The following is a 23,548-nucleotide window of genomic DNA, read 5'->3' as shown; positions in this document are numbered from 1 at the left end:
CTCTGTAATAGAGTTTGAAGTAAGGGATGGTAATGCCTTTATTGTATAAGATTGTTTTGGCTATCCTGGGTTTCTTGTTCTTCCATAGAAAATTGATTATTGTCCTCTCAAGATCTGTGAAGAATTTTGATGGGATCTTTAAGGGGATTGCATTAAATCTATAGATTGCCTTTGGTAGTATTGCCATTTTTACTATGTTGATCCTCCCAATCCAAGAGCAAGGGAGATGCTTCCATTTTCTGATATCCTCTTCAATTTCTTTCTTCAAAGACTTAAAGTTCTTGTCAAATAGGTCTTTCATTTCCTTGGTTAGAGTTACCCCAAGATATTTTATGCTATTTGTGGCTATCGTGAAAAGTGATGCTTCTCTGATTTCTTTCTCTGCTTCCTTATCCTTTGTATATAGGAGGGCGACTAATTTTTTTGGAGTTGATCTTGTATCCTGCCACGATACTAAAGGAGTTTATCAGCTGTAGGAGTTCTTTGGTGGAGTTTTTCGGGTCGCTTATATACACTATCATATCATCTGCAAATAACGAAAGTTTGACTTCTTCCTTTCCAATTCGAATCCCCTTGATCCCCTTGTTTTGTCTTATTGCTATTGCTAGAACTTCAAGCACTATATTGAAGAGATAAGGAGAGAGTGGACAGCCTTGTTGTGTTCCTGAATTTAGTGGGATGGCCTTGAGTTTCTCTCCATTTAATTTGATGTTAGCTGTCAGTTTGCTGTAAATAGCCTTTATTATATTTATGAATGACCCCTGTATCCCTAATCTCTTCAAGACTTTTTTCATAAAGGGTTGCTGAATTTTGTCAAATGCTTTTTCTGCATCTAATGAGATGATCATATGGTTTTTATCCTTCAGTTTATTTATATGATGGATTACATTGATAGATTTTCGTATGTTGAACCAGCCCTGCATCTCTGGGATGAAGCCTACTTGATCATAGTGGATAATTTTTCTAATGTGTTCTTGGATTCTGTTTGCCAGTATTTTATTGAGAATTTTTGCATCGATGTTCATGAGTGAGATTGGTCTGTAATTCTCTTTCTTGGTTGGGTCTTTGTGTGGTTTAGGTATCAGAGCAATTGTAGCTTCATAAAAGGAATTTGGCAATGACTGTTCTGTTTCTATATTATGAAATACCTTAAGGAGCATAGGTATTAGGTCTTCTTGGAAGTTCTGGTAGAATTCTGCCTTGAACCCATCAGGTCCTGGGCTCTTTTTTGTAGGTAGATTTCTGATAACAGTTTTCAATTCTTTGCGACTAACAGGACTATTTAGAGCATTTACCTGGTCCTGGATTAACTTTGGTATAGGGTACTTATCTAAAAAAGTGTCCATTTCTTTTACATTTTCCAATTTTGTGGCATACAGGCTTTTGTAGTAAGATCTAATGATTCTCTGAATTTCCTCTGTGTCTGTGGTTATGTCCCCTTTTTCATTTTTGATCTTATTAATTTGTGTGTTCTCTCTGTGCCGTTTGATTAGTTTGGCTAGGGGTTTGTCAATATTGTTGATTTTCTCCAAGAACCAGCTTTTTGTTTCATTGATTCTTTTGATTGTTTTCTGTGTTTCTATTTTGTTGATTTCTGCCCTTAGTTTGATAATTTCCAGTCTTCTACTCCTCCTATGTGAGTCTGCTTCTTTCTTTTCTAAAGCTTTCAGGTGTGCTGTTAAGTCTCCAATGTGTGCTTTCTCCGTTTTTTTTAAGTGTGCACTTAGTGCTATGAATTTTCCTCTTAGCACTGCTTTCATAGTGTCCCATAAGTTTGAGTATGTTGTGTCTTTATTTTCATTAAATTCAAGAAAGACTTTAATTTCTTTATTTATTCCTTGACCCAGCTGTGGTTCAGTAGTTGACTGTTCGGTTTCCATGAGTTTGTAGGCTTTCTGGGGGTAGCATTGTTGTTGAATTCTAATTTTAATCCATGGTGATCCGATAAGATGCAGGTGGTTACTAATATGTTTTTGTAACTGTGGAAGTTTGCTTTGTTACCGAGTATGTGGTCAATTTTCGAAAAGGTTCCATGAGCCACAGAGAAGAAGTTATATTCTTCCCTGTTTGGGTGGAATGTTCTATAGATGTCTGTTAAGTCTATTTGGTTCATTACCTCTATTAAGTCTCTTTATTCTCTGTTAGGTTTCTGTCTAATTGACCTGTCCATTGGTGAAAGAGGAGTGTTTAAGTCTCCCACTATCATTGTGTTTGGTTTGATGGCTGTCTTGTGTTCTAGTAATGTTTCTTTTATATAAGTGGGTGCTGTTGTATTAGGGGCATAGATATTCAGGATTGAGACTTCATTCTGATAGATTTTTCCAGTAATGAGTATAAAGTGTCCCTTTCCATCTCTTCTTATTGATTTTAGTTTGAAGTCAACTTTGTTAGAAATTAGTATGGCCACACCCGCTTGTTTCTTAGGGCCATTTGCTTGATAAACCTTTTCCCAACCCTTTACTCTGAGTAGATGTCTGTCTTTGTGGTTGAGGTGTGTTTCTTGTAAACAACAGAATGTTGGATCCTGTTTTCGTATCTAATCTCTTAGCCTGTGCCTTTTTATAGGTGAATTGAGTCCATTTTTATTAAATGGCATTAATGACCAGCGGATGTTAACTCCGGTTGTCATTTTTTATTTAGTAGTAGAGATTGTGTGTTTCCTTTCTTTGCAATGTGCTGGTGAAGAGTCGCTAGATGTCTGAGTTATTTTGGGCAATGCTGGACTCCTTTGTTTGTGAATTTCCTTCTATTACTTTCTGTAAGGCTGGATTTGTGGCTATGTATTGTTTAAATTTGTTTTTATCCTGGAATATTTTGTTTTCTCCATTTATAGTGAATGAAAGCTTGGCTGGGTATAGTAATCTGGGCTTGCATCCATGGTCTCTTAGTTGCAGAACATCTATCCAGGACCTTCTGGCTTTCATCGTTTCCATAGAGAAGTCAGGTGTTATTCTGATAGGTTTACCTTTATATGTTACTTGACCTTTTTCCTTTGCAGCTCTTAATATTCTTTCTTTATTCCGTATGTTTTGTGTTTTGATTATAATATGGCGAGGGGATTTTTTTTTTTTGATCCAGTCTATTTGGTGTTCTGTAAGCTTCTTGAACCTTAATAGGAATATCTTTCTTTAGGTTTGGGAAGTTTTTTTCTATAATTTTATTAAATATATTTTCTGGACCATTGAGCTGTATTTCTTCTCCTTCTTCTACACCTAATATTCTTAGGTTTTGGTCTTTTTATTGTGTCCCAGATTTCCTGAATGTTTGTGATGAGAATTTGATGGATTTGCTGTTTTCTTTGATCAGTGCATTTATTTTCTCTATGGTATCTTCAGAATCTGAGATTCTTTCTTCTATCTCTTGTATTCTGTTGGTTATGCTTATTTCTGTAGTCTCTGTTCGTTTACATAGATTTTCCATATCCAGCTGGCCCTCGGGTTGTGTTTTCTTCCTTTCCTCCATTTCCGTTTTCAAGTCTTGCACTGTTTCCTTTAACTGTTTGATTGTTTTTTCTTGGTTTCCTAGGATATCATTTACGGATTTACTCAATTCTTCAAACTTTTTGTTATTCTTCTCGTCCATTTCCTTAAGGGAGTTTTTCACCTCCTATTACTTTCATAAAGTCAATTTTTTCTACTTCTTCTTGATTAGTGTGTTCAAGTCCTCCTGTTATAAGTTCGCTGGGTTCTGGTGCTTTCATGTTGTTTTTCAAATTGTTGGAGGAATTCTTGCATTGGTTCCTGCCCATTTCTTCCTCTAAATAATCCCCTTTGGGTCTTCTTTTAGAAGTTCAATTCACCCCAATGAATTCAATTCACTCACCCCAATGAATGATGGATCCTCTGGCAGACTGTCCGGTCCCCTTGCAGGCCAAGCAGCTCGCTGACAAAGGGCCTACCTTGCTACAGGCAGCAGGCTAATGAAGGAGGGGACCTCCCACCAGCTTGGGTGCGCCCAAACAGGCTGAGCTGTGGGATTTTGTGGCCCCAAAGACAGGAGGATGAGGGGGGGTTCTGGGTGCAAGCTGGGAGGGGACATAAGAGAGAGGCAGTATCGGGGAGAATAACCCTTGCAGGAAGAGCATGAAGTGTGCGGGTGGTGGGGGGAGTTGGGGAATCAACCTTGAGTTTTCTTAATGCTAATGAGAAAGGGACTACAGCAGCAGAGAGACATTGGATAATAAAAAAGTCTTCTGAATTAAATCAGTCATTTATTTCAAGGATGTGTTGACCTTACAATGGAAACCAGGAGATGTGCTATGTTGTGCAAGGGGTTTTGATCTTGTTTCCACAGGAGAAAAAAAAAAAAAAACTAAGGATACCATCAAAATTAATAGAGTCATTTTGAAAAAGAGAAACTTCTTGAAAAAGAGAAATGACAGCTCATTCACAATGCTAACAACCATACAGTTGGAATAGAAACCTCATAAAGGTTGAGGGAGGGTTCTGTACTTATATTTATATTAAAACACACATCTTCAAAAATTCAAGAGACCCTGGATGTTTGGATGACAGAAGAAATTATTATCCAATAAGGATCATCAAGAAAATAAATATGACTTATTAGGACAGGTGATCAAAACATATATATATATATATATATATATATATATATATATATATAGTTATATGGTTTTGGAGTTTGACAATGGCTCTGTCCTTTTCAACATCCAAACATGTTGTTAAAAGGAATATTCAGAGTTTTTGTCTCATGTCAAGATCCGTCTGGTATGAGACAGAAAGAAAAGAGAATTAGAAAAACATACTTTTCTTCTCTATTTACTTTTCATTAAATATGTATGTCTGTATATGTCTATATAAATAATGTTTAAGTTTTCCACCATGAACAATGAATTTTCCTGCAGTAATATTTAAAATTTCCAAGAAGAAGATGGGGTCCCACAATAATAACTCCACATGGTTAGTATGACATCATGATGATGATAGCACTACTATAAGACCTGTTTTGAGTACCAGATGCTCAAGTGGCTCCAACATGTTTAGCTGAAATGGTGCACTTTTTTTTACAATGTTCTGGCCAGAACTCTAAAAAGGACTCTCAGAAAAACCCTACCAATTACTCAGAGACTATTTGCAATTATACTGGACAGTAATCTTGGAAGTTAACCATTATTTTACTTTTACAGGATCCCATAGAATGAACATTACCCCCATGACATCTGGAAGTAATTCTAGAAGACAACATCTCTTCTACCAATAAGTTTTGTCCTCAGGGTCAGAGACATCATTTAAAGGTTGATTATAATTGGTATAGGGTTGGGAGTTGGGGTGGAAATTTTGTAGGTGGAGGGATCTCTTTGGAAAAAAAGAAAATTGTATGGGATAATAGATTATTTTGAGCTTACTCACACTAATAATAACAGTGAATAATAGAATGAATACTTATGAGTTACTATTTACAGGCAATTTACATTGGCACAGATTCTTGTATATTGATACAAACTTAAATTATATTGAATATAGTACTGTTTTTGTCCACCATTTCTGTATATCTACTCAGAGCTATTTTGTCATATTATACACATGCATGCTTCTACTTCTGTTTAAAACATTATTGTATATTGATACAATTTTAGGACATTTCTACCTCAGATCAAGATACTTATACATTGTTTACATTTTGAGGTCATTGTCCTCATTTGTTGCACAGTTGTTTGTTGTATAATATTCTAATATGAAGTCTTACTTAGTCTTTAAGTTATATAGGTATTAAGAATTATAGATCAATAGTCATCTATATTTGTCATACTTATAGTTAGACTTATCAGGTTCTTTAGATACATGGAGATATTTATTCTGCATATATAGGTAATCTTCAACCACTTCAAAGATCTGTAGAATATGGCATTTAAATAACAGGGTCCTGTTGAAGTGAGACACAATTGCCCTGGCAGTACCCATCTATACACAAAAGAATGTTGAAAACCAAAGACACTCCACTCAGAGCTTGTTTTCTTGGCAAAACTGGCTATTGGGTATGGAACTGCCCTTGCCTCAGCCACTGTCAAGGTACATAGTATCTGAAAAAGGATAAACAGGACACAAGGAATAAGACTGTCAAATCTTACCAAGACCTGGTAAGAAAGGTTTGAAAAATTTTCTGCCTCTAAAATTGGTTTGTCATTTACTCTAGGCCTTCAAAAACTTGGTTGCTTCACATAGCAAAAGAGACTTTGGTTGATTGCCCAGGTAGCCAGCCAGTTGTCTCTACCATTTGTTGCACCTTTTGGAAGTTGTTTGATTGCAATTCCTGCTTATTCAAACAATATTATTTCCATCTTGAATCTTCAATGGGATTGAAGACTGAATAGTTGTAGTTATTTGCTCTTGCGACTTGGCCACATTATTCATTATACAATGCTTAAATTCATTAGAATAAAATAATTATTAAATATATTTTTTCTTATTGTATATAATTTTGTATTAGGCTTAGAAGTCTCTTACTTAAACAAAATGGGGGGTGCTGTAAGAAATCATACAGACAGTATACTTTAAGTCACCCACCCACTGGGGCATGGCCTCTTATACTCTTTATACCAATGTAAAGCCTCTTTTCTGCTTGTGGAATTCAGTTGCTATTCTCCATTCGAGCAGAGAATAGTGATTTTTAAGTCTACCCTTAAATAAATAACCATATATTATTCTCAATTCTGAGCTAGTGTAGGATTTCTTTTATGTGTCCTTCTTCAGGTTAGTTTACCTTCTAGACATTCTCCAACAGGAATATTAATGCAGAGCAAAGATACTATCTTATAACTTTTAACCACATAAACAGAGTAAAAAATTAAAAACGTATTTGGAAAAGGTCTCTAAATTGATTCTTAAATAAAAATTGCGAATTTGCCAGTGATTAGGAATAGACCCAGCAGAAATTGTAGTACCTTTGACTAAAAATAAAATTGATAAATTATGGGCAGAAAGGGAACCCTGGGAAAGAGCTTGCTTTGGGGGAGAAATTAGTAACAAATATCCCAAAAGCAATAGAATTCAATTTATAAAAAGAACTAATTGTATGCTTCCTCATATTGTTTGATGACCCCAAATATCTAGAGCCCCTAAATTCTATAATGATGCAACTAAATCAGGAAAGGCAGGTTACCAAACAGAAAATTTAAGTAGAGTGGCTCAAAGCCCTCATGACTTGGTCCAGAAGTCAGAATCATATGCTATTCTCATGGTATAAGTGGATTTTTCAGTACTTCTCAACATAGATACTGATTCACAATATACAAAAAAGTTTTTTCATATTAAAACTGCTTAATTTATAACAAAAGATACAGAATTGACTTCATTATTTTTTTCAGTTACAAGAAATAACCAGAAATAGAAATCATCACATATATAACATACTTCTGATCCCATATAGATCTGCTAGGACCTCTAACACAAAGTAATAAATAAATTGATCAACTATTAATAGGAAATGTGCTGAAAGCCTCAGAATTTTATAAAAACATCATATTAATAGCAAAGATATACAGATTTATTTAAAAATATACAGAAAAATCCAATTAAGATGTCTTAATACTGTAGGCTCTTTTTTATGACAATGAAAAAATATCTGCTCCTGGCAATACTAATCTCCTTAAGAGAAGATGATGGGTGTCAAAGAAACTCTATATGGAGTTTACTTTCTTTGTGTAAAAGTTAGCCACTGGACAGCAAAGTGTCCTTACTTCAAGTGTTTACATTATGCTGTCTGAATCGGACAATCAGGACACAAAAGAGTGTCTGCCAAACCTTGCCAAGACAAGATGTGAGAGTCCTTCAGAAATCCTGCATTATAGAAAAGTCTATAGAACTGTCTAGGCATATAGGCCAAAGATGGATGCCCCAACTGAAGGTGCGTGGTTGATCGGCAGTTATGATTCACCAGACAAGCTTTAATATATATAATTCAGTTTTAATAAAGGAAAGGAAAGGGTACTTACAAATCCAAGGTTCCATCGAGGAGCACAGGAAAACAAAGAGCAGGCGCGGCCCCGCAAGATTTTATAAGTCAATATTAGCCTAAGGGGGACACACCTTTAGCCAAAAGGGGACACGCCTTACAAAACAAGGTTTTTGGCTAGGCTTCCCCTTCACCCAACATTACAAAGGATCTTTGCTTGCCTAACCAGGCGGTCAGCTGTTTCTGTTATTTATCACATTTTTTTGAAATCACTTGTTTTCACTTCCTGTTTACTCAGTTAATATTATTTACTCTGGGGTATCGAAGGGAGTTGAAGACTAGATAGTTATAGTTATAGCTTTCCTTGTTTGCCAGATTCAGAAAAGAAGATCACTAAAGAGGTGTAAAGTGCATAAAGTTGAGAGAAATCAGAAGACAGTTTTGGGTGGTAATTCAAGTTAGTGAATTAGTTATAAGACTTTGGACTCACAAAAATAAGATAGATATGGAACATTTTTTCTGAATTTGTCAAATGTAAATGGACTAGATATTGTTGATATATTTATTGCCCATATATGTTATATACAGTAATTGTACTTATTGTATGTAGTTTTTCTTATATTAGTTATAACCTTTGTTATGTTAGACAAAAATGGGAGATATGGTGATATTTTGCTTGTGATCTAAGAAATAAATCTTGTCTGAAGATCAGAGTGTAGAACTAAGATTGGTGCAGTTTAAAAGAGAAACAGATCCAGATAGTAATGAACACACCTTTAATTCCAGAACTTGGGAGTCACATGCCTTTAGTCACACTTCACATAACTAGGAATGTTGAGATAGAATGGCTGGGTAGAAAGAGGAATAAATGACTGGAGGAGACAGGAGCTCAAGGGATTCAGTCTGAGGATTTGGGGAGAAAGAATCTTGCCCCATTCTCTCTGAGGATTCAACAGAGGTAAAAAGTTTCTCTAATGGATGACTCCTTAATTTTTCTGATCTTTCAGCATTTACTCTGATATCTGACTGCAGGTTTTATTAGTAAGACCAATTGGAATTCAAGCTACACTGATGATAAAGCACAGTAATTCTAGTTTAGTATTAGCACAATTATGAGTCTGGAATGTAGATGAGATTCCAGAAATTTGGAATCTTTGGAAAACTCTATATCATATTGTATTATAATATTATATTATATTATTTCCACTACTTTTCATGTTAAGGGGAACTTGTCAGTCATCAGAGATTATTATTTCCATGTGTAATTTTCACTTGAATTGTTTAAGATCACATAACTTTCATGACTTTTATTATGATATTACCTTTCTTGAAAACACTTTCTCTAAAATTTAAGGTATCATGGATACATGATTACTTTTTCCCTTGTTCTTTTCACACCATCTTCCTGTTCACACCCACCTCAGAATATTTTTTTGTTCAAATGCATAGGAGCTTAGGGCCTGGGAGACTTTTGCCCTTACATTTTTAATTCTGTTTAGGTTGACCTAAGAAGTTCGTGAAATCCCAATCAAAACCCTAGAAGATGCATTCACAAAAATTGGGATGCCAATTCTAAAATTTACACAAATTTTTAAAGTAGCTAAACCTACTTTGAAGAAGAATGATCCAGGGATTTAGAGAGTATGATTTTAAACATGCACTGCATTAATATGACCACTGTGGAGCTCAGAAAACAGTAAATTAATACATAATTGAAACACAAATTTTAGTCGTAGACTGACTACATATCTATATATCTACATTTTTGTACAACATACTGTTAAAAGAAAAACAACTTTTTCAACCAATTATAGTCAAACAATTAGATGCTTATATATAAAAATCTGTTTGATATTTTGAAACATTTTATAAATAAAATTAAAATCTACTATAAAAATTCTCATAAAACTTAACACTGTATTAGAAAAAAAGTTAAAGTAAATGTCTCTGAAATAAGAAATGAAGAATCTCAATGTGATTGTATCACAAGCCTTGACCCTGGAACCGATCACTTGGTAAAACCATTCTAAGTTAGATTTAAACATAGAAAGGAACATGATATTGAAAAACTGTCAAGAAAAATTTAAAACCATCAAGGCCTCAAATAAAGTTTACTTGAACTGTGATCAATCTGTCCACTCCTATACAGGGGCAAAAGAGCAAAGATGCTTTATTTATACTTGACTGCTAATGTCACAAAATCCAACAGGTTCTTGTATATATTTCTAATTTTTCTCTCAGAAGTCAACGTTCAGTCCAAACCCTAGATACTTACAAGTTTATGCAGATTATACTCTATTTTATTCTACTTTTAGAAAACCAGGAAGAAGTAATGCTATAGATTGTAAGTAATAATATGTTTGCTATACTTTTCAATATTGTTTGGGGTTCCTTGTTGGTATGTATTATCAAACAATATCCATGCATGTCTGACCTCAGTCCCCTAGGATATCCTAGGTGGATATCGAGGTTCTACTGTAAGTAGAATTGTTGGTTTTCCTGGTGTGTCAGATGCCACCCTGAAAAATAGGGAAAGTACCCAACAAAATCTTATTGTTACCTTGCTGGATAGGATTGAGTGTATAGGATTGAGTGTCCCTAGGCATGATATTGAAAATAACCACCTTCTAAAAATTTAAGTTAAATTATTATTGTTAACATTAGTCTTTTTTATCTTTGTGAATTCCTCAAGGCCAATTCCTCATCTAAGTTTTATCTTACCCATTTATAATGGTTGACACCCAGCTATACTATCTACAGCAATGTTACATGTTGCATGTGTATACATCCATGCACAAGTATTTTAGTGATAAAAATTATGTATATATAATATATATTATATATATATATATTCATTCTAAATCTTAGAGAATGCAGAGAAATAGTGTAATAACATAGCTGTATCCTTTTAATAACTGTATACAATGAATTAGTGAGGTGATGCACTGGATAAAGGCACTCTGTGTCAGCCCTGATCACCTGAATTCTGCCTCTGGGTTTTACACTGTGGAAGGAGCAAACTGACTCCCATAAACTTTCTTCCAATTTCAGTACCTGTGATATGATATATATAATCATTCATGCATATGTATGTGAGTACATGCATGCACACACACATACACAACTGTAATTTTAAAGGTTAAAAATTTGTTTCTATGATTATCTGTCTTGTTGAATGACTTATTTGATAATATCTTCTTAACTGTTAAATACTGATAATTCGTCCCGGGTTCAGGAATCAAACTTTTACTCAAAATTTTCTATTGAGGTAAACTGAGTTCTGGTATGACCAGAGCAAGGTCAATTCTGAATTAATGTTTTGGGTTTTTAATATCATTTTTCCTTTCTTCTCAATGTTTGTATTTTATCTAAGGACTGCAAACATGCCCAGTTTTAGGAGACTGACATTCTATCCCTGAACCTGGAGTCCTGCTGTGTCTTCTCAGCCCTTCTTGATCACTTTCGGCAGGCTCACCAGGATCGATATTTGTCCTGAATGTGGGGTCCTTATAACATATTCTGTTTGTCCATTCATATCTACTGAGCCATTACGTGTCACAATGTAAACACTCAGGCCTCCCATCACATCTTGCTCTACTTACTTGCCTGCTTGCTCCAAGCACCTGTAATTGAGCCCCATCTGCAGGCCTACTAAATATAATAAACCAATTTTATTGACTGCACTTTGTCTAGCATAGCTTCTGAATTATATGAATAATTGATTGTATAACCATTGTGAAATAGCACAAGAATAGCGTAAACATTGCCCAAAACAATGGCCAAATATAAACATTGTGAAATGAATAGAAATATAGAGGAGGTTTGATAATTCCTCACTGTTTATACTTGGCCATTGTTGTTTCTGAGAATTAAAAAGGGGGATAATTTTGCTCTGCATCCGTGGAAAATTAATGTTGGACTATTTATTTGAAAAGAAATTCAATCAGTACACATTTAAAAGATATGAAATTAATGATCAAAAGTACATAGCGCTTAGGTTTTAGCTGTGAATAATATGACTACTTATAGAATTTTTCTAAAGGAGTACAATCTAAGACTTAAATTATAAATTTAAGGTAAGTATTGAGTATTTTAGTGATATGGCCACACAACAGTGCTCATATCCTATGTTCATTTTCTTCTCATTGGTAACATAGTTTGCTTATGAAAGAAAAGATAAAGTCATGTAATTATATTGAATATTAATTAAATGAAATAATGAGATGGTTAATCACCTTCATTATTGATTCTGTTTCATAAAGTCAATATTGAGAACCATGGAGGTTTCAAGAATTGTGCAAGGAGATTAGAAATAGCTCTGAAATATGTATTTTCACTCAGTGTTTTCCTGAATCCCCTGGATTCCAAAAGCATAAACCAGTGTTGACAATGAATGCTTTTCTTACATAATGTTTCACAAAACATTAAATGATCAGGCATCATTGTTTTTTCTTTGCTCCATTTCTTTTTATTTTTATGCTTTTTTTATTTTTGAAAGCATGCTAGACTTTAAAAATGCTACAATGTGAGTAAAAGAAATTGTGTCATAGTTATATATAAACAATGTCCGAATATGAAAAACTGATATTGACAAAGTATGAACATTTAACCTACTGATGGTACTAGAGTCTGGCCGTCATTTTACTGAAGAATCTTATTGGCTTAATATGAAGGATAGAATCACATGCTATATTTAAGTCTCATTTCTCCATTTCTTTTTGCCTTAAATACTTTGATTTTTCTTTTTTTTGGTTTAAATAAAATGGCCTGTATAGGCACAGACATTTTAATGCTTAGTCATCATATATTAACACCTCTTGGGAAGAATTAGTAGGTATGGCCTTATTGAAGTGCATGTTGCCTTGTTGGAGGAAGTATGTCAGTGGGATGGGCTAGGCAGTGTTTAGAAGAATACAGTGTCCATGTAATTATTTCGGGTGTAAAGCTAGCTGGGTGGTGGGACGCAGCCCTGCCACTCCATCTACAGTGTAGAAAAGAAAACAGAGTCAGGAACAGACCTGGGACTGGGGGAAAGGATTTTTCTCTGGGTTGTTACCAGACTCCTTAAAATTGTGTCACTTTTTGGGCATGAAGCCTTTAACACAATCGCCCATCCGAACCATTTCATATTCAAATTTTGACTTTGGCAAGGTTTTTTTTATTTGTTATTTTTTTTTTCTGGTAGGGGTGGGAGTTGTGTTTTCAAGAACTCTATGATACAAGTCAAGGTCAGAGAGAGCAAACCCTTAACAAAGGACTTACCCAGTATTTATTTGTGTAGATGTTCATAGTATAAGAAAAAACAACAATCAGGGAAATAAGCATAGGAATATAGCAGGAGTGTTTCTGTGTTATCTGTTGTTCAGTTTGGTGACAGCCCATCCCTCACACAGACTGTTTTTCATAAGCACTTACCTCCTCTATATAGTAAGTAGAGTTATTATTCAATGATTGTCAGTAGTGAGAAATGCAGGGGAAGATAAAGAAAGGAGTTTTCCTTTTCCTGACAGTGTTTAAGGAGCTATTCCTTTTATCAGAGGATCTGGACTCTAATGAATGGATCCAGCTATGCTTATCCATCTCCTGAAGAAGAGGCATACCCAGGCCCAGTGCTCCTCGGCTGGCAGCCTGGACTCTTTTTTTTTTCTTTGTACTACTGTTTTCACAGTCATCTGTTCTTGTGGATAAACTATTTTCCCTCTTCCTTTACAGGCAGCAAGTTTGTCTAGTAGTCCTCAAATGAAGCCGTGGGATGGCTCTACGTTAAAGGGACAGAAATAAGCTTTCTCCTCCAGATCACCATAGGAATTCATGCCCTCAGGGTATATTTAATCCCTTGTATCTGACTTTGCAAGACTGATCCTCTTTTCTCTATTTGAAATGAAACAAAACTTTTCATATTCTAAATTTCCATAAATTAAAGTTAACTTGGAAATGTGAAACACAATTCCATGTTTCAAAGTCAAGTATCAAGTTCATGGCAGTTTTCCCTCTCAGCATCTGTCTTTTCCTTTGGGACATATCTGTCTACCTCTAGCTTCCATTATTCTGTAGAAAACTCCCCTTTCCCCATGTCAACTCCTTTTCTCTCCTTCCAGGCCCTGTCTTATCTTCCGGTCTTTCAGGATCTCCTTTCCAAGTCCAAGTGTGAAAACAGCTGCTAACTGCTGCTGCTTCCAAATTGAGATGGGGCCACAATACAAGCAAGAGGCCAAGACAAGAATCATTTTAAATAGAAAATGGCTTGGCAGGGTCTAATGCTCTGGGACCCATCTGTGAGGAGAGATCATTAATGTTAATCTAAGTGAGCTCACAGAGGGAAGAAGGAGAGCTCTGTTTTCTGAAGGAAATCGCTTGTGCTAAGGGCTGGTTTTATTTGACAGAGACAATGAGAAATGACTTGTCTGTCATAGAGACATGATTATCTATAACTGATACATGGTTTTCCACAGTCCTACTGCTCTGGGGCAGAGCAACCCATGAGGACGCAGTGTCTGTTCCCAGACCAAGAAATTCAAGTGAAAAGTCTCCTAATGCCAAAGACTGTGCCCTAGGATGGGGCAGGGATTTTTATTCGGATAAGGAATATAGTTGCTTACAAAGAACATAAGATTTAAGACTTCTTATGCAGTTTTAAAATTGTATCAGGTGATTCACAATCATTTAATTTATCATACTCTAATATTAAATAGGTAAGACTTTGAATCAGAGTCCCATATATGCAAGTTTTGATATAAATAACAGTGACTTCATAATCTGAAGTAAGCAATCTAAAGATCAAAGCATATTTTCATCTTTATACAGTGGGGATAGCTGTATTTATTCTTAAAGTGGTCTGTAGTCAGTACTAATAATGAGAAATTAGATTTTAGTAATGTTCATTGTATGTCATAGGACCTATGAGGCTTGTATAATTGCAAATATTTTATATGACAGAAAACACAATGCTGATAATATGACTCTAGTAGGAAAATAATGGATTCTGAACATATTTATATGGAACAGAAGGTTAGCCTACACTAAACTTCACCATTTGCAGAAACACTGTGGTGTAGTACTGTCCAAATAACAGAATTCTGCAGAAGTATCTTAAGAAGTAAATGTGATGACTATAAGACTCCAATGTCTCCAATACTATAGAATCAACTCCCTTTCATAACACACATTCAGGTTATCCATTGGTGCAAAACATTAATAGAATTCTCCCTTGACAAAATTGGTGCACAATTCATCTCATAACTGTAGTGTTATCCTTCTACTCACTCTAACAATGTAAACTAAAGGTTGCACTAGACCAGGGTGCCTTTTGAAAGACTTTAGTGTATGGCAGAAGCTCAGGTCTAAGTTGGAGTTCTATAAATGTAAACTGAATCATTGAAATGTGTTTCAAGCACTTCTTCAAGGAGTCCTGAAGTTTGAAAAGTTCTGTGCCCAGAACAAGATGTTAGGCAGCCAATCACATTTGCCACTAGAATAAGAAGAAAGAGGTAGAGTTCTGTAACCAATCATTCTTTTCTTTGCTTTTGCTTTTGCCAGCCTTTAATGTCTTTGTTTTAAAATGCAGATTGAAGGATAGAGGGAAGTTGGGATAGGCGGTAGAAAGTGTTCTTCAAAGGGTCGATTTAAAACAACCTTTCTCCATATATTAACCAGATGAGGTAAGCAAGCATTTAAGCCTCTCTCTATTCTGTAAAAGATGAGATGATCCTTTCTGGGGTTCACTTTTAGGTCACTGAGTAGGAGAGATTAATTTACAAATATAGATGTATCATCAAGGCAGATCACAATGGCAGACATTTGAGACACACACTATGATTTTTGGTGACTTAAAGATGAAAAATTAACAATTAGTTGGGAAAGTGGTGCTATAGCAAAAAATCATTTAGTTGAAGAAGAAGAAGAAGAAGGAAGGTAAATAGAGGATGTAGTCTAATAACTTCAAGTATCAAATACCTGGGAAATATGCATCCTGTTAATTTCTCCATTTTATAGAGTAATACCCAGAAGCATAATAAAGTCAAATATCTTGCCTAACATTAGATAACTACTCAATTGCAGAGGCAAGGTTTGATTCTAGTGGGAGATAACAGTTCTGATTTTAATCACTGACTAATATTTATTTTCTAATTATTTAATTATAAAAACAAACTTCAAATTCATTTATATATGATATATGTTCTATAACATATTTATGTATGTATGATGACACAGTGCACAGTGTACTTGAAGAAAGTTATTTGGAGAAATCACCACAGTAAAGAGGATTATAAATTTTAGCATGTAGAGGTAAAGAACAAAAATTTCTAAGACGAAACTTTTAAAACTAAAGATAATTCAATGTCCTAGAAATAAGTACTGTTCTGCCCTTATTTTACTGCCTCACACTTTATGAACTAAAATAAATTCCACTCACACAAACCACTTCAACATCTTTTGTTTTTAATCTTCCCAACATAGGAGAACAAATTTAACAATGAGATTCTGTTTCTGTTCTGTACATGTGGAATAATTAAATTTGCATCCCACTTAGGTGTCAGATCTGCTGTTTGAAAGGAGATGTATCAATTGGATGCATGCCCCGTGAATTCTTGTCAGTAAATACGGCTTTTGGAGGTGGGAGCAGAAACATCTTTCTCCTAAGAAATAATCACAGTCTAATCTTAACTTGGTGACAGCTTGTTTGAGGTTGGATTAATTCCCATTTGAGAGGGAACAAGGAGGCAGGGAAGAAAAGAAAGAAAGCTGAAGAGAGGCAGAACATAATTAGAGAAAATCCTGAGAGCAGAGAAAGTCCCAGGGGACTTTGAAATGGAGGTTTGCAACAGAGCTCAGTTGGCAAATATCTAAAAAGAACTTATGTTAGGGACATTCTTTCAGTCTCTGACTTAGTTCCAAGGTTTCAATATTTTTGTCCACATGAACATGAGGTGCTGGGCCTCAGTTGCAGAAGATAAAACTGTTATGGTCTATAATCAACTTATGCATTAGTAATACAGAGGTGACCTGGGTTTAAGCTTCAGTCCTGTCCTACTCTGTCTTTGAGACCTTAAGCAAGTACCTGATGTCTCTGTTGTTTCATTGTCAGCGACAAACAGTATGATGATTATTTCTACTCCTATTGTATCTGTTGGGGGAAAAAGAATACTAAGTAGATATTTTTATTTTTTATGTTTTATTGATTTTTTTATTGAGCTCTACATATTTCTCTGCTCCCCTCCCTGCCTTTCCCACATCCTAACCCTCTCCCAAGGTCCTCATGCTCCCAATTTACTCAGGAGATCTGTTTTTTTCCTACTTCCTATGTAGATTGGCTATATGTATTTCTCAGAGTCCTCATTGTTGTCTAGGTTCTCTGTGATTGTGATTTGTGGGCTGGTTTTCTTTGCTTTATGTTTAAAAACCACTTATGAGAGAATATATGTGATAATTGTCTTTCTGGGTCTGTGTTACCTCACTGAAAATGATGTCTTCTAGCTCCATCCATTTGCCTGCAAAATTCAAGATGTAGTTTTTTTTCTGCTGTGTAGTACTTCATTGTGTAAATGTACCACATTTTCCTTATCCATTCTTTAGTCAAAGGGCATTTAGGTTGTTTCTAGTTTCTGGTTATGACAAAAAAAGCTGCTATGAACATAGTTGAACACATGTCCTTGCAGCATGATTGAGCATCCTTTGGATATATACCCCAAAGTAGCATTACTGGGTCTTGAGGAAGGTTGTTTTCTAATTTTTTGAGAAATCATCACACTGACATCCAAAGGGGCTGTACCAGCTTGCATTCCCACCAGCAATGTGGGAGTGTTCCCTTTACCCTACAACCTCTCCAGCATAAGCTGTCATCAGTGTTTTTGATCTTGGCCATTCTTACAGGTGTAAGATGGAATCTCAGGGTTTTTCTGATTTACATTTCTCTGATGACTAAGGATGTTGAACATTTCCTTAAGTTTCTTTCAACCATTTTAGATTCCTCTGTTGCGAGCTCTGTGTTTAAGTCTGTACTCCATTTTTTTAGATTGTTTGTTCTTTTGATGACTAATTTCTTGAGTTCTTTGTATATTTTGGTGATCAGATCTCTGTCTGGTGTGGATTTAGTAAAGATTTTCTCCCATTCTCTAGGCTGTCCAAATGGACCAAAGGCCTCAACGTAAAGCCAGCCACACCAAACCTTATAGAAGAGAAGGTGGGAAGTATACTTGAATGCTTTGGCATAGGAGATCATTTCTTAAATATAACCCCAGTAGCATAGACACTGAGAGAAACAATTAATAAATGGGACCTCCTGAAACTTAAAAGCTTTTGTAAAGCAAAGGACACAGTCAACAAGACTAAATGACAGCCTACATAAAATTTTTGACATATATTTGAGTCTCAAAATTTTTCCTTACTATCTCTTCCTATCATCATTTCAATACTCTCTTTGCATGAATTTGCCATTATTTTTTTTAAACATTACTGTTTGTACTACAGAAGGTGCAGAAGAAATTGCTAAGACATTGAGTATACTTCTGTCTCTATTAAATGAGAGAATTGTGCTAAATGAAATTCAAAACAAGCAGCCGAATAAACCAAAACCTTACCTGATAATTCCTTGTAAGCTAGTGCCCTCCAAACATTTTTGTTTACTATAGCCTAATCGAATTGCATGTGGTAATTGAATAAGTAAATAAATATAGGAAATGGAGGAAGGAAGGGAGAGAGACAAAGAGAAATTTAGGATATTGACTTATCGGCTAAGTATTTTCCTAACAAGCATAAAGTCAAGTGTTCCATCATTAGTACCATAATCATTCAACCAACTAATCAAGGGTGAAATTAACTATAAAGTAATTTAAAGATATGTTTAATCAAGAATCAGTATGCCACTGGCCTATGATCTCCCTTTGAAAGTTTTTTTTTGTTGTTGTTGTTGTTTGTTTTTTTGTTTTTCGAGACAGGGTTTCCCTGTAGTTTCTAGAGCCTGTCCCGGAACTAGCTCTTGTAGACCAGGCTGGCCTCGAACACAGAGATCTGCCTACCTCTGCCTCCCGAGTGCTGGGATTAAAGGCGTGCACCAAAAAAAGATAAGGTTTGCAATACTGAAAATGTATATTTTTTCCTGTTGAGTAGATCCACAATCCAATCAAAGAGCGTTGTTTTCCCCCATAGCATCAGTGTTAGCTACCATTAAATAAGAGGGTACTGTAGTTCATAGGCCTTGCAGATAGATGAGACACTTGGTACCTTTTTTTCATCAGCAGCTGGCTCAGCACATTTTGGGACTCTGAAACCAAGCTAGGGAGGAAGCATGAAACTCATTTCCATCTTTGATTTCTCAGTTTTATACAACCTTTTTGCTGTAACTTAAAACAAGACAATTGTCAATAACCAGTGTTACTTTGGCTGCTTCTGTCTTTTCCCTACAACAGCATGTAAAGAATCATCTCATCGTTAGCATTGTGGTGTTGTTTAATAGCCCAATACTTGTTGAGAAGCCTTTTGTAGCTATATAGTGTATCTCCCATCAAACTCTTCTTAACAATATAAATTATACATTTTTATTTTGATTGTCACACATTTCCCTATGGCTTTTTTATGACCCTTTCATTCTGGTTATTCCCACCCTCTGTTTCCTCATTTCCCCTACATCCCAGTCTCTCCCTGCAAATGTTTATTTATCATGAACATTTTTTTAACTAAATTCTAATCTTTAGGCCTGCCCTCCTGGTGAGTTCCTTCTAGTTTATTGACTTCTACAGGAACTCCAAGTGTGTACATAACAAAATTAGACAATTGAAGCAAGGGTCCATTGGTGAGACAGAATATGCTGGCTTTGTTTCTTTTCGTGCATTACCTCATTCAATATTATTTTTCCACTTTAACCCTCTTGCTTTCAACTTTTGTTTTTCCTAACAGCAGAATAAAACTTCATTGTATATATGTTCAACATTTTACTATCAATTTATATTCATTAGTTGTTGAATATGCAAACTGATTTCGTTTCCTTGATAACATGAATAAAGTTGGCACACATGGATAAGTAAGTATCTCTGTAGAAGGATAGTGAATCCTGGTATATTTTGAGAATTGGCACAATGGATTCCAATATAGTTTTCTTTCTAGACTTTAGAGGAACTCTACACTGTCTTCCACAGTGACTGGAACTGTGTGCAATCTCATAAGCAGTAAGGGATTTCATTTCTCCTTGTTTTCTCCAGGATTTAATATTATTTGACTTCTTTAGAACAGATATTCTGAATGGCATCAGATAAATATCAAACTAGTTTTAATTTGTATTCCTATCAGAGCTGATGACCCTCAATACTTTGAAAGTTGTTTGGCCAGTAACTTAGCAGAAATAGAACAAGGCTGGAAAACTAAACTGAATTCTGGGAGAAAGAAGCCAGAGTTGTGAGATGTCAAGTAGCTTCCAGAGGAAAAAGACATGAGCTGCCAGCTAGAACCTTGCCAGTAGGTCACGAGCCTCTTGGTAAAATATAATATAATGGAAATTGGTTAATTCTAGATGTAATAGCTAGCTTGCAGTACACTCAAGCTATTGGCCCAACAGTGATCTAACTAATAAGTTTCCTGAGTGATTATTTTGGGTTGGAGCAGCCGGGAACAAACAAACAGCTTCTGCCTACATACATCTCATGGGCATATACAAAAGACACAAGGACACTTGCTCAACAACATACATAAAAACATTTTTATTAATAGACAGAACATGGAAACAACATAGATGTCCCTCAACTGAAGAAAGGATAAAGAATATGTGCTAAATTTACACAATGAAGTATTATTCACCTGTAAAAAAAAAAAAAAAAAAAAAAAACAATGACAATGTAAAATTTCCAGGCAAATAGATGGAGCCAGAAAAAAACATCCAAGTGTTGTAAGCCAGACTCAGAAAGATAAACATGGTATGTATTCACTCATAAGTGGATATTAGATGCAAAGCAAAGGATAATTAAGCTATAGTCCACAGTTCCATAGAAGCTAGGGAGAAAAAAAAAAAACCCTGAGAAGGTCATATGGTTCAACCAGGGAAGGGAAATTAGATAAGATCTCCTGGGTAACCTGGGGAAAAGGAGCAGTGGTAAAGGGAATGGGAAAAGGATGAGAACATGAGGGAGCAGGATGGATGAGTAGGGCAGTGATGTAGCAGGAGAACAATGAAAGATAGTGATAGCAACAATCATGGGGTTGGGGACCAACCTAGTTCTATGGAAATTCCCAAGCATCCACAACAATGACCCCATTTAAGACTCCTAGTAATAGTAGAGAGGGAGCCCAAATTGACCTTCCCTTGTAATCATATTGGTGAATACCCTAGCTATTATCATAGAGCCTTCATCCAGCAACTGACAGAACCAGATGCAGAGATCCACAATAAAGCACAAGGCTGAACTCCAGGAACAAAATCAAAGAAAGGGAGGAAGGAAAATATGAGCAACGGAGGTCAAGATCATGATGGAGAAATCTACAGAGACAGGTGAACCAAACTCACAGAAATTCAGTAACTCTAGATCAAAGACTGTGAGGACTCCATGAGACTGCTCTAGGCCTTCCATATGTGGGAGACAGTGGTAAAATTTGGACTATCTGTGGGAACACTAGCAGTAGAATCAGGACCTAACCCTAGTGTATGAGCTAGCTTATTGGAGCCCAATTGCTATGGTGGGATGCCATGCTCAGCCTTAATGCAGGTGGGAGGGGCTTGGTCCTACCCCAACCTAATGTGACATACTTTTTGGACTTCCCATGGGACCCCTTACCCATTGTGAGGAGTGGATGGGAATGAGCAGAGGGGGATGGGAGAGGGGCATATTGACGAACTGTGGATGGAATGTAAAATAAAATTAAAAATAAATTTAAAAAACGAATGTAAATTATCTTGATAACTGCAACCACCATATTTTACAATAGATCTTTTGAGCTTGGTTCACTTAATTAACTGAAGAATGGTTGGTATTCTTAGTTAGAGCAATGTCTTTTGAATCCAATAAAGTCAACAGTGAATTAAGAGCAGAAATATATTCAAAGTATTGAAATATCAACACAAGTTATTGTTGTCTACTTGTTAATAAATATAAAATACTGATTTCCATGTATATATTAAAATTTACACCCCTTAGAAATATTATTTCCCCTTTCCCTACATCTTGGGTTATATGTATTTTATTTTCCTTTTTTTTGATAGATGGCTTCTCTGTATGTCATTTTCTGAATGTCCTAACACTTGTCTGTAGATGAGAGTGCATCTTGTATTTCACTGTCACAAAAAAAAAAAAAAAAACCCACAGGAGATTTCTGTATCATATGGCTGTTTCAATTTTTTGACTTTTCTTTTTTTTTTTTTTTGTTTTTTTAATTAGCCTTGGATTTTTATTTTTTTTTCTTCTCATGGTTTATTTTTTTTATATTGAAAAATTTCCATCTCCTTCCCTCCTTCTCCCCCCTCCCTCCCCTCCTCCTCCCCCCTCCCTCCCCTCCTTCTTCCCCTTCCCTCCCCTCCCCTCCACCCATACCTCCCCTCCCTCCCTCTCAAGGCCAAGGAGCCATCAGGGTTCCCCACTCTATGCTAAGACCAAGGTCCTCCCTACTCCCCCCCAGGTCCAGGAAGGTGATCGACCAAGCTGAGAAGGCTCCCACAGAGCCCGTCCATGCAGAAGAATCAGAGCCCAGAGCCATTGTCCTTTGCTTCTCAGTCAGCCCCCGCTGTTGGCCACATTCAGAGAGACGGGTTTGGTCGCATGCTCCATCAGTCCCATTCCAACTGGAGTTGGTGATCTCCCATTAGTTCTGTCCCACCGTCTCCATGAGTGAACGCACCCCTCTCGTTCCTGACTTTCTCCCTCATGTTCTCGCTCAAGCCATTCATATTTTCTTCTGATTAGGGTATTAAAGTATGTATCTAGTGAACTACCAATATGCAAAATTAATAGTCACAATTATATTTTATATGTAAAATTGTCCTTAACTTTCAGTTGTCTTTTACTTTCTTGTAGTGAGCAATTCAATTCAGGTACTCAAAATTCCCATTCCATTTTACAATAGATCTTTTTTTAATCTATTAGTAAGAAAGAACTTATGCATTCTTCTTGGATCTGACTAGGTGATAACAAAGGTACTAAATCTCCAGAATATTTTTATGTTTAAAAGCAGTATGTTTATTGTGCATATATGCATGTGAATATGTATATAAGTATATATGCTTAATCACATATCAATATATTCTAACAGAATTCATGTTTAACTTCAAGCCTACGTGATATGCATTTAATCCCTCATTGACTTGAGCCCAGTATAAAGACATAGTCATTCACTTGATGAGTTCTAAATTGCATTTTGCTTTCTATTTAGTTACTTTTCTTTTTAATAACTATAGCATTGGCTAAAAAAATGCCAAAAGGCAAGCAAAGGAGAAACATTCCAATTTAATTTCCAAGTTTGAAACATTATTTCCCATCTTCTACTAGTACAGCTCATTGATGAAGTTTCTTGATTTATACAAATCCACATTGATTTTACTTCTATGTTTTCATCATTATTTATAGCCTATTACCATTGGTTTGGTGCTGAATTATGTTCTGGTTCAAATATGATGGTAATTGTTTTATTACTTCTAATTAAATTGTGATATCATTGAAGATAG

This window comes from Arvicola amphibius, chromosome 6, assembly GCF_903992535.2.
Source record: "Arvicola amphibius chromosome 6, mArvAmp1.2, whole genome shotgun sequence".
Taxonomy (NCBI): Eukaryota; Metazoa; Chordata; class Mammalia; order Rodentia; family Cricetidae; genus Arvicola; species Arvicola amphibius.
Note: the sequence above shows the minus strand (reverse complement) of the source record.